This window comes from Puma concolor, chromosome B4, assembly GCF_028749965.1.
Source record: "Puma concolor isolate L17-30 chromosome B4, mPumCon1.1.hap2, whole genome shotgun sequence".
NCBI lineage: Eukaryota > Metazoa > Chordata > Mammalia > Carnivora > Felidae > Puma > Puma concolor.
The window spans coordinates 59,334,634-59,349,934 of NC_141673.1; the positions used below are offsets into that span (position 1 = coordinate 59,334,634).

General features: G+C 38.6%; 1 pseudogene; it reads right to left on the bottom strand.

Annotated features, from left to right (window-relative positions):
- Positions 1-8,800: 8,800 nt before the first annotated feature.
- On the bottom strand, positions 8,801-8,929 carry LOC112863991 (U4 spliceosomal RNA; annotated as a pseudogene).
- Between the last annotated feature and the right edge of the window lie 6,372 nt (positions 8,930-15,301).

Here is a 15,301-nt window from a genome sequence, read left to right on the forward strand (position 1 = left end):
CAACGGGAAGAAGTCAAGAGGCTGGGTGCAGGTGGAAAAGCAGCAGGAAGAGAAGGCCCTGTGATGAAGGTCAGCAAGAAGTTTGGGGGATCAAACCAGTAATGGATTTTAAATTGCTTTCTTCAAGGCATGGGATCACCTTCCAGTTCTTCCCCTACAAAATCTTCAGTAAAAGCTATGCTGCACACCACTACTCTTTTGTAAGTGGATTCTTTGGGGGGAAACTGGAGAGATTCTGCATTCTGCCTTTGGGTTTATGTGGGGCAGAAACAGACATGGCTATCAGAGCTAGAGCACAAGAGACCACCGTATCTGGGTTAATCAACAGAACCAACTCTTTTTGAGTATACCCTCTATGCTAAACACTAGAGGATTTATATGCATCTTCATTCATCTTTAAACAGGTTTCAATCCTTGTGCAATGTGAAGGTGTGTGTGGTATAGACCACTAGTCTCCTTACCTCCATGACCCCACTGCCTGGCTCAAAGGAGCTCATTTGTGTTAAGTGGGTACGGATTTGAAAAATAAAAGCTGAGGGGCGCCTGGGTGGCGCAGTGGGTTAAGCGTCCAACTTCAGCCAGGTCACGATCTCACGGTCCGTGAGTTCGAGCCCCGCGTCAGGCTCTGGGCTGATGGCTCAGAGCCTGGAGCCTGTTTCGATTCTGTGTCTCCCTCTCTCTCTGCCCCTCCCCCGTTCATGCTCTGTCTCTCTCTGTCCCAAAAATAAATAAACGTTGAAAAAAAAAAATTAAAAAAAAAAAAAGAAAAAGAAAAGCTGAAGGAATATTTTAAAAGTTAGGGGATACCAGGTCTTTGGGGTCTAAACTAAAGAGACCTCAGCTCTGGGTAACTTTGTTATGCCATCACATCAGTTTTTCGTGGCACTGTTTTCTATTCATTTGCCTCTATGCCCTACGTGTTCCACGTAAAACTGCCATCTTATCACCACTTCCACCCACACCAAAAACCTGCAGCATATCTCAGTGAACAACTCTTCATATCTGTGAAGTTCTGAAGTGTCTGTCTCTGCTTTCTCATTCAATGAATATTTATTAAGCAACTATTATGTTCAAGGAACAATGTCTTTGGACGTCCCCCGCAGCCCTCCTAAGACCTGAAAAAGAAATAAACAAAGGCACTATTATAAATGTACACCCAGACGCTGAATAATAACGGGGGGAGGGTACATCCAGCTTTACTTCTGCAACTTGTACTTTCAAAATGATTACATCCTGTACTTCTTGAGTCCCAGCTTTCCCTGTGCCTTTTCAACTTTTATAACTTGGGCTGTCAGTACAATACAAGCCATCTGGAAACAGCATTTAAAAGTCAGCTTTTTAAAGTTTAGGAAAACTTTATTGTCCGTGGTATGTTCTCATTTCTGCTTCTATGGCTAATGAGAAGTGACTACAATACTTGGGAAATTAAACATGTCCTTAGACCAGCAGAACTGAAGAACTTGTCTCCTCTGACAAATGGCATCACTCTTCCCTCCTAAAACCAAATTGCACAGACATAGAAGTACAGTTTCCAACTCAATAAGGAAGTTCACAAAGTTGGTTCTATGTAGAGAACAGGGCCGGGAAGGGGGGGGGGGGGCTGGGGACACACAGAGGATGGAGCCCTCCTCAGAGGAGACTTAGGAAGGTGTGTTAAGGAGAAATCTCAAGAGAGAGGGACCAGACAAGACGCAAATACCATAGCGAGGTCAGTCAATGTCAGAGCTGACTAGCATCCATTAATTTTTTAATCTGGAGGTTACAGGAACTGGCAAAGAAAAGAGCTAACTTGCACTAGATTGAGGAAAGCACAAGGGTAAAGAAGTGGAGAGGGGGAATATAAACTACTCTTTTTGAAGAATTTGAATTCAAAGGGAAGAGCAAGACAGGGCAATATCTAGAAAGACATGTCAGGGTGCAGAGGGAGTCTTTTCAAGATGACAGATGCAAGTGTGTCTCTAGAGTTGGGGAAAGAGTCTGTGGACAGGAGAGGTTGAGGACCCAGACTAGGGAATGAGTAACTGTGGGAGTAAGATGCAGGAAGGGACTGGATTCAGATCAGGGGAAGGAATTAGCCTTACAATAAGAGGAGGGACACTTATTCCATAAAACTACAGGGAGGAAAATTATGTTGGTCAGTGGGAAACACGGGAAATGTAGGGTTTCCTCATTTGGTACCTTCAATTTTCAGTATAACTAGTAGATTGTGGGGTTGGAGTATTGAGAATAGGTGAATATTTAAATGAACTCCTGGGGAAATGGGAGACAGCTAGCTAGGAATATAGACGATGCTACAGTAGCTCAGTGTAAGACCACAAGCTCAGTATTAGAGTAGCAAGAGATTGACTGCTACAATGGATCATGGGTGGGTCCTCTCCTGGGAAAAAAGTGAAGGCAGGAGCAGCAGTTGATAGATTGGAGGAAGTGAAGGAAAGGGTCAAGGGACCTGCAGTAAATGAGGCCAAAGATCAGGGATTAGGGGGGACAAAACTGAGACACCTGGAAATATCATACTATGTGAAAGAGAGAAAGAAGCTAAGGCTTCAGAGAAAGAATGCTCTGAGTGTTAAAAGTCCAGATTGAGGTGATGACCTGTGGCTACCTGAAACAGAAATAGCCGCTAAAGTTGGGGAGATCAAGAAAGTGTGAAGCTAGGATACTGTATCAATGTCATGGGCACTGAAGACACCAGGACTGATGCAGAACTGTGACAAAGAACACTGTAAGTCAGATGAAAAAAACATAATGGATATGGTGGGCATTTGGGTTTTGACCACCCAACTTCTAATTCTTCTTCTTTAAATATAGCACCTTGTGGGGTGCCTGGGTGGCTCAGTTGGTTGGGCGTCGGACTTCAGCTCAGGTCATGATCTCACAGCTTGTGAGTTCAAGCCCCACGTCAGGCTCTGTGCTGACAGCTCAGAACCTGGAGCCTGCTTCAGATTCTGTGTCTCCGTCTCTCTGTGCTCCTTCCCCATTTGCGTGAGCGCTCTCTCTCTCTCTCTGTCTCAAAAATAAATAAAGATTTTTTAAAAATTTAAATATAGCACCTTGAGGGGTGCCTGGATGGCTCAGTGGATAAAACACGTGACTCTTGATCTCCAGATTGTGAGTTCGAGCTCCATGTTGTATGTAGAGATTACTTAAAAACAAAATCCTTAAATGGGGTGCTTGGGTTAAGCGTCGGACTTCAGCTTAGCTCAGGTCATGATCTCACAGCTCCTGAATTCAAGCCCTGTGTTGGGCTCTAGGCTGACTGCTCAGAGCCTGGAGCTTTCTTCAGATTCCATGTCTCCCTCCTTCTCTGCTCCTCCCCCATTCTCTCTCTCTCTCTCTCTCTCAAAAATAAATATTTAAAAAAAAATTTTTTCAACGTTTATTTATTTTTGGGACAGAGAGAGACAGAGCATGAACGGGGGAGGGGCAGAGAGAGAGGGAGACACAGAATCGGAAACAGGCTCCAGGCTCTGAGCCATCAGCCCAGAGCCTGACGCAGGGCTCGAACTCATGGACCGCGAGATCGTGACCTGCCTGAAGTCGGACGCTTAACCGACTGCACCACCCAGGCGCCCCAAAAATAAATATTTTTAAAAATTTAATAAAATCTTTTTTAAAAAGTTAGTTATTATTTTATGAAGACTGTACCCAAAAGCAAAGACTTAACACCTGCAACTTCAGATGACACATTTACATATCACTTGATGAAGAATCACTTTGCATTTTGAACAAATGACAGTTTTGATTCCAAGTTTTCTTGTGCACATGTGATAAATAAAGCCAAAGCTGTTGATGTGTCAACTCATTAGCAGAAGAATTTCACAAATGGCTAATAATGCCACTTTATGTCAGTATTATCATGTTATTCAAGTAGAAAATGAATTCATTATAATAATGCTTTGATTTTTTTATCCAACTATTAAAATGAAAGTAAAGTTTTTGAAGTTAATTCTGTCAAAGATGAAAACATGCAACATTGTAAATGTAAAAGAAAACTCAACCTCAAAGTTCAACATTGAAGATAAAGTTATCATTTTGGCAGTAATAATTGCAGGTACAAAAGTTGATAGAGTCCAGTGTCATAATGAGAGAACAATGTTTTCAGTAAGTTAAAATTCTGTGCAGGAGAAATGCACTTGGACTTGGTTGTGGTGCATATAGCATTAATGATTGCTTCCAACCAAGCTGTGATCTTCTACCAATCAAAGCAGAAGTTTTATCTGTCAACTCTTACAAATATTTTAATTTATATTCAGAGTAACTGAACTACAGACTTGTTGTGGGAAAACTGACGTTAAAAGTAAATACTTCAGGGGCATCTGGGTGGTTCAGTAGGTTGAGCATCCAACTCTTGGTTTTGGCTCAGGTCATGATCTCACAGTTTCATGGGTTCGAGCCCCATGTTAGGCTCTGTGCTGGCAGCCCAGAGCCTGCTTGGAATTCTCTCTTTCTACCTCTCTCTCTGCCCCTCCCCTGCTTGCACTGTCTCTGTCTCTCTCAAAATAAATAAATAAACTTAAAAAAAAAATTTTAAGTACTTTTTTCTAGTAATTCCACTACTGAGTATCTTGCCCAAAGAATACAAAATGCTAATTCAAAAAGATATTTGCACCCCTATGCTTATTACAGCATTATTCACAACAGCCAAATTATGGAAGCAGCCCAAATGTCCATCAATAGATGAATGGATAAGGAAGTGGTGTATATATATACAATGGAATGTTCCTCGGCCATAAAAAAGAATGAAATCTTGCCATTTGCAACAACATAGATGGAGCCAGAGAGTATAATGCTGAGTGAAATAGAGAAAGGCAAATACCATATGTTATCACTCATGTGGAATTTAAAAAATAAAACAAACGAGGGGCACCTGAGTGGCTCAGGGGGTTAAGCATCCGACTTTGGCTCAGGTCAGCTCACAGTTCGTGAGTTGGAGCCCTACATAGGGCTCTCTCTGTGCTGACAGCTTGTCCCACTTCCTATTCTGTGTTTCCCTCTCTCTCTGCCCCTCCCCTGCTTGCACTCTGTCTCTCTCTCTCTCTCTCAAAAATAAATAAACGTTAAAGAAAGAAAGAAAGAAAACAAAGAAAAAAAGACAAACTAAGAAACATACTCAACTATAGAGAACAAACTGATAGTGGGGGGGGGTTGTTAGGATGGGTGAAATAGGTAAAGGGGATTAAGAGTACACTTATCTCAATGAGCACTGAGTAATGTATAGAATTGTTGAATCACTACATTGTACACCTGAAACTAATATAACACTGTATGTTAACTATACTAGAATTAAAATTTTTTTAATAAAATAATTTTTAAAAGACGATAAATAAATAAATAAATAAATAAATACTTTGTATAAAACTTAACCTTACAGTAGGCCATAAAACAAGTCAAAACAAATATCAAAACCCTCTGCTGATAAAGTTCTCTCACCAAAAGATAGTTATTCTACACAGCCATAACCAAATGTTCTACAGATCTAACAACCAAGTGGTTGTTAGAAAATCCTCATGAGTTTGAATACACAGTAATGACAATGAACAGACTACTTCCACGTACAACACGACACGCAAATCTGGTAAGCATAATGCTGATCAAGAGAAGCAAGATATATAAGAATCGAGATAGGTAAAACAAAACCATATTTTTTAGGAATATAATCACAGATAGCTCTTTAAATTTTTTTTTCAACGTTTATTTATTTTTGGGACAGAGAGAGACAGAGCATGAACGGGGGAGGGACAGAGAGAGAGGGAGACACAGAATCGGAAACAGGCTCCAGGCTCTGAGCCATCAGCCCAGAGCCCGACGCGGGGCTCGAACTCACGGACCGCGAGATCGTGACCTGGCTGAAGTCGGACGCTTAACTGACTGCGCCACCCAGGCGCCCCACAGATAGCTCTTTAATATCTCACTTGTGTGTGGAATCTTAAAAACAAAAACAAACACAAAAACTGAGCTCATAGAGAACAGATTGGCGTTTCAGGGGTGGGAGTTGGGGGGGAGAAGGGAGTGGGATTCCTAGGGAAATGGGTGAAGGGAGTCAAAAGGTACAAACTTAGTTATAAAATGAATAAGTCCTAGGGATGTAATGTACATCATGGTGACTATAGTTAATCATACTGTATTGCATATTTGAAAGTTGCTAAGAGAGATCATAAAAGTTCTCACCACAAGAAAAAAATTGTGTAATTATATATGGTGATGGATGTTAACCAGACTTATTGTGGTGATTATTTCACAATATATACAAATATCAAATCATGTTGTACACCTAAAACTAGTATAATGTTATATGTCAATTATCTCTCTCTCTCTCTTTTTTTTTTTTTTTTAGAGAGAGAGAGAGAAAGAGGGAGGGGGAGGAACAGAGAGAGAGAGAGAGAGAGAGAGAGAGAGAGAGAGAGAGAATCTCAAGCAGGCTCCACACTCAGTACAGAGCCAACTCCGGGCTCAATCCCATGACCCTGGGATCATGACCTGAGCTGAAATTAAGAGTCAGGTGCTCAACTGACTGAGCCACCTTGGTCCCCCAATTATATCTTAATTTTTAAAAAGGAAAGAAAATTGTAAGTAGTTAAACTAAAAAGAAAACCATGGAAATTATTTTAACAAAAGTCTGGATAGTGTTTACCTCTAGATGGTCAAAAGAGGATAGTATACATTGGGGTGGCAATGTTTAATATGTTGACCAGAGTGAGAGTTGCAAGGGTATTCACTTTATGGTTACATATATATATATATATATATATATATATATATATATATGTGTGTGTGTGTGTGTGTGTGTGTGTGTGTGTGTGTGTGTGTACATATATATGCATTTCTTTGTATGTACATTATATTTCACAGTAAAAAAAATTTAAATTAAAGGAAATAAAGAAATAAATACTTTGAATGTGCATGGGGTTTCCTTTTAGGGTGATGAAAATGTTCTGAAATACTAAGCACCACTAAATTGTACATTTTAAATGAGTGAATTTTACAGTATATGAATTGTATCTCAATAAAATGATTTAAAAAAACACTTCAGCATGGCGGGACACCCTTGTCTTTACTGCCTGTCATTAATTAGATTTTAGAAATATGAGAGACTTTGAATCTTGTAAATCTACCTGTGCCTTACATTTGTAGCTTTTTGTAAATGAGTCTTCTAAATCTTTATTGCATTTTCTTCAAAATCAGTTAGAAATGTGGATTCAATATTCAACAAATGAAACACCATTGCTGAAACTTTTAGCAAATTGCAATTATTAAAAACAAGGTAAATAGCAAGATATTTAAATTCATCTTCTGCAAAAGCAACAGAGGAATAGAACAAGTTAATAATGAGAACTCAATTGTGTATGTCTGATTTTGAAATTCTGTATTCCATAATTACATTTTGGACTATATGGGTTTATGACAAGAACTTAATGGAACTTCTATTTTTTTTTTTTTCCAACGTTTTTTATTTATTTTTGGGACAGAGAGAAACAGAGCATGAACGGGGGAGGGGCAGAGAGAGAGGGAGACACAGCATCGGAAACAGGCTCCAGGCTCCGAGCCATCAGCCCAGAGCCCGACGCGAGGCTCGAACTCACGGACCGCGAGATCGCGACCTGGCTGAAGTCGGACGCCTAACCGACTGCGCCACCCAGGCGCCCCTGGAACTTCTATTTTTAATGGGTAAACTTATATTCTATATTGGAATGGAGTAAAATTGAGAAGCTCTCTGACTTTGCATATCTAGATTTAGTGAAACCGTGGAAGCAAGTTTTTTTTGTCAAAAATTTATTTTTTGAATGTAGATACATATGCTTTTCAATACAAAAAAAAAAAATGAAAATAGGCTCCATTTTGTAGAATTTCCTCTGAAGTTACTAGGTACTCAGCACTTGTAGCAAAAGTATTTTCTCATTTAAAAATATTATGGATGGGGTACCTGGATGGCTCAGTCGGTTGATAGCTGACTTTGGCTCAGGTCATGAACTCACAGGTCATAATTCAAGCCCCGAATGGGGCTCTCAGCTGTCAGTGCAGAGCCCACTTCCGATCCTCTGTCCCACTCTCTCTCTGCCCCTCCCCCGTTCATTCTCTCTCTCTCTCTCTCTCTCTCTCTCTCTCTCTCAAAACTATATAAACATTAAAAATATATATATTATGGACTACAGGGGCGCCTGGTTGGCTCAGTCAGAAGAGGGTGCAATGCTTGATCTCAAGGTCGTGAGTTCAAGCCCCACGTTGGGTGTAAAGGTTACTAAAATAAATAAATAAACAAACTTTTTAAAGTAAATAAATAAATTATGGACTACGGAAAAGAGTAAGTTGATGTTTGTCAATAATTTCAAACGTATTAATCAATTTATGTAATTTTGGGGTGCCTGGGTGGCTCAGTCGGTTGAGCGTCTGACTGGCTCAGGTCTTGATTATGGTTCTTGATTTCGAGCCTCATGTTGGGCTCTGTGCTGACACCTCAGAGCCTGGAGCCTGCTTTTGATTCTGTGTCTCCCTCTTTCTCTTCCCCTCCCCTGCTCATACTCTGTCTCTCTCTCAAAAATAAATAAACATAAAAAAATTATATGTAATTTTATGAAAAGGTAAAAATAAGACCACATTGAAAAAAATACATTGTTCAAAAAAAAGAAATCCTAGTAACTCGGTAGAGTCAGATACAGCTAGTATACTGATTAAAAGACATAAATAAGTACCAACAATAAGAATTCTGGTTAGGCTAGTTAGATGTTTGAATAATCAATATAAAGAAGATTTTATGTTTTAATATTCACAGATCTATGTTACAATTTTTAGAATTTTATTTTTGAAAATAGATTTGAGTAGATCTATTTATTATATGTATTCTAATAAATTAAAAACTAATTTATCTTTTAATTAGCAATAATCGCGCCTCGGATAAACCTCATTGGCTATGATACTGCCACTGCGCAAAGCTTAATTTATCTTTTAATAAATATTTCAAAATGTTAGGGAGCATCATTGAAAAGATGTGACCACCAGTTGACCTGAGAGCTGGCCCTGGGTGATCAGAGGATCCTTACCCCCTGCCCTGTGTTTGGTATGTGGGTTCCACTTGCCTTTCCCACTCCCAGATCCTGCTCCAAGGACATAGCCTTGAGATAGTGATGTGGTGCTGAGAACACCTGAACGGTATATGTGACTAAACCCAATTAGGCCATCTTTATAAACTCTTAAGGTGCACTGGGTGGGTGCAGGGATCCATTCGCCTTGCTGCCTCCCTAGTGTATAAGTTCCCTTTGCTTATTAAAACTGCCACCTCCCAACCTGGAGTGACTGCCTCTTTCTTCCTCTCTCCCTGCCCTCTGAGTATGGAGCCTTTTTTCAGATTTCACACGGGAAGCTCCTGAGAGGGTTTCAAACCAACGAAAAATATATATAATTTTAAGTATTTCAGCACCAACTTTCATTCCCCGGAACGTCCCAGTTTCAACAATAAATTATTTGGTCACCCTATATTTGGAATCATATACATTTTGCATGTGTTTTCTTTTTCCAACTGACATTTTATGTTTAACATTTTCCCATGTTACAAATCTTCAAAACATCCCATGGAGTTTTCCATTTAAGATGGGCCTGTCCATCACTCTGCACTTGTCCCTGTCCTTCCTTAACAAGACTTTAAATAAACAACTCATCTTGAAAGTCAAAGACAAAGATCTAATATGCTTTACCATGTTAAGATTTGTTCTTTTCCATTGATGTATTGGCGCTAGAAAATTGTTTCTATCCACCCCTTCCATGAATATTTTTAAAATGTTTATTTCTTTGGGGGGGAGGGGCAGAAAGAGAGAGGGACAGAGGATCTGAAGCGGTCTCTGTGCTGACAGCAGACAGCCCAATGTGGGGCTTGAACTGCAAGATCATGACCTGAGCTGAAGTCGGTCGCTTAACCGACTGAGCCACCCAGGTGCTCCCTTTACTTGATAATATATTTTAGACAGTTTACTATGTAGATAAAAATTTGGTGATTTAGAGATGTTGCTTAAGCAATCCATTAACAGGAAGAGCAATGTTTTGTTTATCCTATCCAGCACATCTATATGAATGTTTAGAGCCTTCCAGTTGTACAAAATAGTGTAGTCCATGGGGAAAATTCCTAAACACACAGAGAGAGTTCTCACTCTTCTGAGTGTGAGTCAGCAATTTAAATTGATTTTTTTCCCCAAAGTTGCTAACTTCTCAGGAAAATCTTTCCCTCAAAGTTTCAGAAAAACAGGCTTTGCACTTCACATAATTTTATATATCCTGTATTTGCTTCATTCAACAAATATTTATTTAATGACTACTAGATGCAGGGTCCTAGAGATTAAAATCTTACTGACACATTTATTGTTTGATTTCCTCCTCAAGGACTAAGTTATTTTGTAATGCTGGTGCCTGCTAAACATTCTACATTTCACTAAATCAGATGACAGGATAAATAGGACTTCCAGTTAATGATCTATTTGAACACATTTTTCAAAACACATTTTATTGGTCGCCATAAAATTTCCAATAATATCTACTAAAATGAGAACATAGAAAAGTAGACTCCAATTATTACTCCCTATTGGAAAAATGTGGTTTGTTTTTTACATTCAACAAATGCTTTTTGACTGTTTACTATATACAAGGTATAGTAATAGGTGTTTAAAGATGTAGTTCTTTTAGGTTAAGATTATACAGATTATGACTTTTTAAATTTTTATTTTTTGTTATGAAATATTTGTGTCCTACAAGACAGAATGAAGAACATTAATTAACACCTACACTTACATATCTAACACCTAGCTTTAAAAATATAACATCACTTGAGGGGCGCCTGGGTGGCGCAGTCGGTTAAGCGTCCGACTTCAGCCAGGTCACGATCTCGCGGTCCGTGAGTTCGAGCCCGGCGTCAGGCTCTGGGCTGATGGCTCAGAGCCTGGAGCCTGTTTCCGATTCTGTGTCTCCCTCTCTCTCTGCCCCTCCCCCGTTCATGCTCTGTCTCTGTCTGTCCCAAAAATAAATAAATGTTGAAAAAAAAATTAAAAAAAAAAAATATATAACATCACTTGAATTGACATCTCCAATATACCTTTCCTCAATCCCCAAAGGTAACTACCATCAGCAATTTGGTATTTATCATTCTCACAAACATGTTAGTATTTCTACTATATACATTTATATCCATAAATAATATATATCCCTTTCTGCAAGTTTTAACACTTTATTTTTTTTAATATAATGTATTGTCAAGTTAGCTAACATACAGTGTATACAGTGTGCTCCTGGCTTCAGGAGTAGATTCCCATGATTCATCTCTTACATACAACACACAGTGCTCATCCCAGCAAGTGCCCTCCTCAATGCCCATCACCCATTTTCCCCTCCCCCACACTCCCCCCATCAACCCTCAGTTTGTTTTCTGTATTCAAGAGTCTCTTATGGTTTGCTTCCATCTCCGTTTGAAACTATTTTTCCCCTTCCCTTCCCCTATGGTCTTCTGTTAAGTTTCTCAAATTCCACATATGAGTGAAAACATATGATATCTGTCTTTCTCTGACTGACTTATTTCACTTAGCATAATACCCTCCAGTTCCATCCATGTTGTTACAAATGACAAGATTTCATTCTTTCTCATTGCCCTCTAGTATTCCATTGAACATATAAACCACGTTCTGTTTATCCAATCATCAGTTGATGGACATTTGGACTCTTACCATAATTTGGCTATTGTTGATAGCACTGCTATAAACATTGGGGTACATGTCCTTCTATGAATCAGCAATCCTGTATCCTTTGCATAAATTCCTAGTAATGCTATTGCTGGGTCGTAGGATAATTCTATTTTTAATTTTTTGAGGAACCTTCACACTATTTTCCAGAGTGGCTGTACCAGTTTGCATTCCCACTAATAGTGCAAGAGGGTTCCCATTTCTCCACATCCTTGCCAACATCTGTTGTTTCCCAAGTTACTAATTTTAGCCACTCTGACCAGTGTGAGGTGGTATCTCAGTGTGTTTTTGATTTGTATTTCCCTGATGATGAGCAATGTTGAGCATCTTTTCATGTGTCTGTTAGCCATCTGGATGTCTTCTTTGGGAAGGTGTCTATTCATGTCTTCTGCCAATTTCTTCACTAGACTGTTTATTTTTTTGGGTGTCGAGTTTGGTAAGTTCTTTGTAGATTTTGGATACTAACCCTTTATCTGATATGTCGTTTGCAAATGTCTTCTCCCATTCCATCGGTTGCCTTTTAGTTTTTTTGATTGTTTCCTTTGAACACTTTTTTTTTAGTGTTTATTTATTCTGAGAGAGAGAGAGAGAGAGAGAGCAGGGAAGGGGCCGAGAGAGAGGGAGAGATAGAATCCCAAGCAGGTTCCATGCTATCAGCACAGAGTCCCATGCAGGACTCGATCTCACAAACTGAGATCATGACTTAAGCTGAAATCAGGAGTCAGTTGAAAGAAAGAAAGAAAGAAAGAAAGAAAGAAAGAAAGAAAGAAAGAAAGAAAGAAAGAAAGAAAAATGGACAGAGGACATTAAAATCTGAATGGCTAATATCTATACAAAATATACTCATTTTCACCAGTAATCAGAAAAATGCAAAGTAAAACCACAGAGAGGTACAATTCCACATCCGTAATACTGCCAAAAAGCAACTGACTGAGCCACCCAGGCGCCCCAAGTTTTAACACTTTAAACAAAAGATATCATACTGCTGCTCATATCTTCTGCAATGTATTTTTCTCACTCATTATGTTCTTAAATTGTACTCACATTGATATATATTGATATATATAACTTAATCCTCATGAGGATCCATGTTAACCATCAGGTGGATGGATGGGTAGATAGATGATAGATAGATTAAATCAACCATTGTATGAACATACTATAATTTGTCCATTATCCTCTGAATTGACAGATAAGTTGTTTCCAATTTATCATGATTCAAACACTAGAATAATGAAGATTCTTGTAGAGGTCTTCTTGTGTACATGTATGATATTTATGATCTGTATCTGGGAGTGAAATTGTTGAGTTACAGGGCAAATGCACTTCAAGTTTATCAGATATTTCCCAAATTGCTCACCAAAATGGCTCTACAAATTTAATCTTGCACAGAAGTGTAGGGTCTGCTACTGATCTACTGATTCCCTCTTGGTATTGGCTGACTTTTAATTTTTGGCAGTATTGTGGATGAGGAATTGTACCCTCTCTGTGGCCTTGCATTTCACTGATTACTAGTGAAAATAAGCACATATTGTATTTTTATTAGCCATTCAGATTTTCATTTCCTCTGTCCATTTTTATTTTCTTTTTTTTAGAGAGAGAATTAACAATTATATTGAGTATATATACTATAAACACAGTATATCTCTCTATTTATATTTAGGCCTTCTTTATTTTTTTTAATTCCAGTATAATTAACAGTGATATATTAGTTTCAGGCATGTAAGATACTGATTCAACAATTCTATATATTACTCAATGCTTATCAAGATAAATGTACTCTTAATCCCCTTCACCTATTTCACCCATCCACCAACCCACCTCCCCTCTGGTAACCAACCACCTGTTTGTTCTCTACAGTTAAGAGTCTGTTTTTTGGTTTTTCTCTCTTTTTTTCCTTTATCCTCTGTCCATTTTTTTTTTCAGATTTATTTATTTTTGAGAGAGAGAGAACACAAGTGGGGAAAGGGCAGAGAGAGAGGGAGACAGAAGATCCAAAGTGGACTCTGTGCTGACAGCAGCAAGCCTGATGCAGGGCTCAAATAACAAACCGTGAGATCATGACCTGAGCTGAAGTTGGTTACTCAACCGACTGAGCCATCCCTGTTCCCCATGTCCATTTTTCTATCATTGCTTCCTTTCTTTTTTTCTTTTTTTAAAGTAATCTCTGCACCCAATGTGGGGTTCAAGCTCATGACCCTGAGATCAAGAGTTGCATGCTCTACTGACTGAGCCAGCCAGACGCCCCTGTCATTGTTTCTTTTGCTTATAAATTTTGAGTTCTATTTAACAATAAAACTTTGTGATATTTATGGAACCACAGAAGACCCCAAATAGCCAAAGAAACCTTGAGGAAAAGAAGGGAGGCATCACATTTCCTGATTTTGAGCTATACTATAAAACTATAGTGACTAAAATAGTATGGTACTGACATAAAACTAGTCAACTAGACCAATGGCAAAGAATCGAGAGCCCAGAGACAAACCTAAGCATATACAGTCAACTTATATTTGACAAGGGAGCCAAGAATAAATCAACAGAGAAAAGACAGTCTCTTCAATAAATGGTGCTAGGAAAATAGGATATTCATACATAAAAGAATGAAGCTTTACCTTTATCTAACACCACCCACAAAAACTAACTTGAAATGGATTAGACTTAAATGTAAGACCTGAAACTATGAAACTCCTAGAACAAAATACAGGAAAAAGCTTCTTGAAATGGGTCTTAGAAATTATTTTTGTGGGGGTGCCTGGGTGGCTCATTTGGTGAAATGTCTGATTCTTGATTTTGGCTCAGTTCATGATCTCACAGTTCATGGGTTTGAGTTCCACATCAGGCTCTTCACTGACAGCATGGAGCCAGCTTGGCTCCTCTCCCTCGTGCAAGCACACAAGCACATGTGCTCTTTCTCTCTCAAAAATACAGTTTTTTAAAAAAGAAATAATTTTTTTTGGAAATCACACCTATAGCACAAGCAACAGAATAAAAAATAAATAAGTGGGATTACATCAAACTAAAAAGCTTCTGCACAGAAAAAAAAAATCAACTAAGTGAAAAGACCACCTATGAATGGGGAAAAAAACCCACATTGGCAAACTATGTATCTGATAAGGGGTTAATATCCAAAATCTATAAAGAACTCATTCAATTCAATAGCAAATAAATAAATAAATAAATAAATAAATAAATAAATAAACCAAATAATCCAATTTTATATATGGGCAAAGGACCTGAACAGCCATTTTTCCAAAGAAGATACATGAAGGGCCAACAGGTACATGAAAAGATACTCAACATCACTAGTCACTAGGGAAATGCAAATTAAAACCACACTGAGATATCACCTCACACCTATTAGAATGTTCATCATCAAAAAGACAAGACATAAATGCTAGCGTGGATATGTTCAATATCACTAGTCATTAGGGAAATGCAAATTAAAACCACACTGAGATATCACCTCACACCTATTAGAATGGCCATCATCAAAAAGACAAGAGATAAATGCTAGCGTGGATGTAGAGAAAAGAGAATCCTTGTGACCTCTTGGTAAGAATGTAAGTTGGTACAGACACCATGAAAAACAG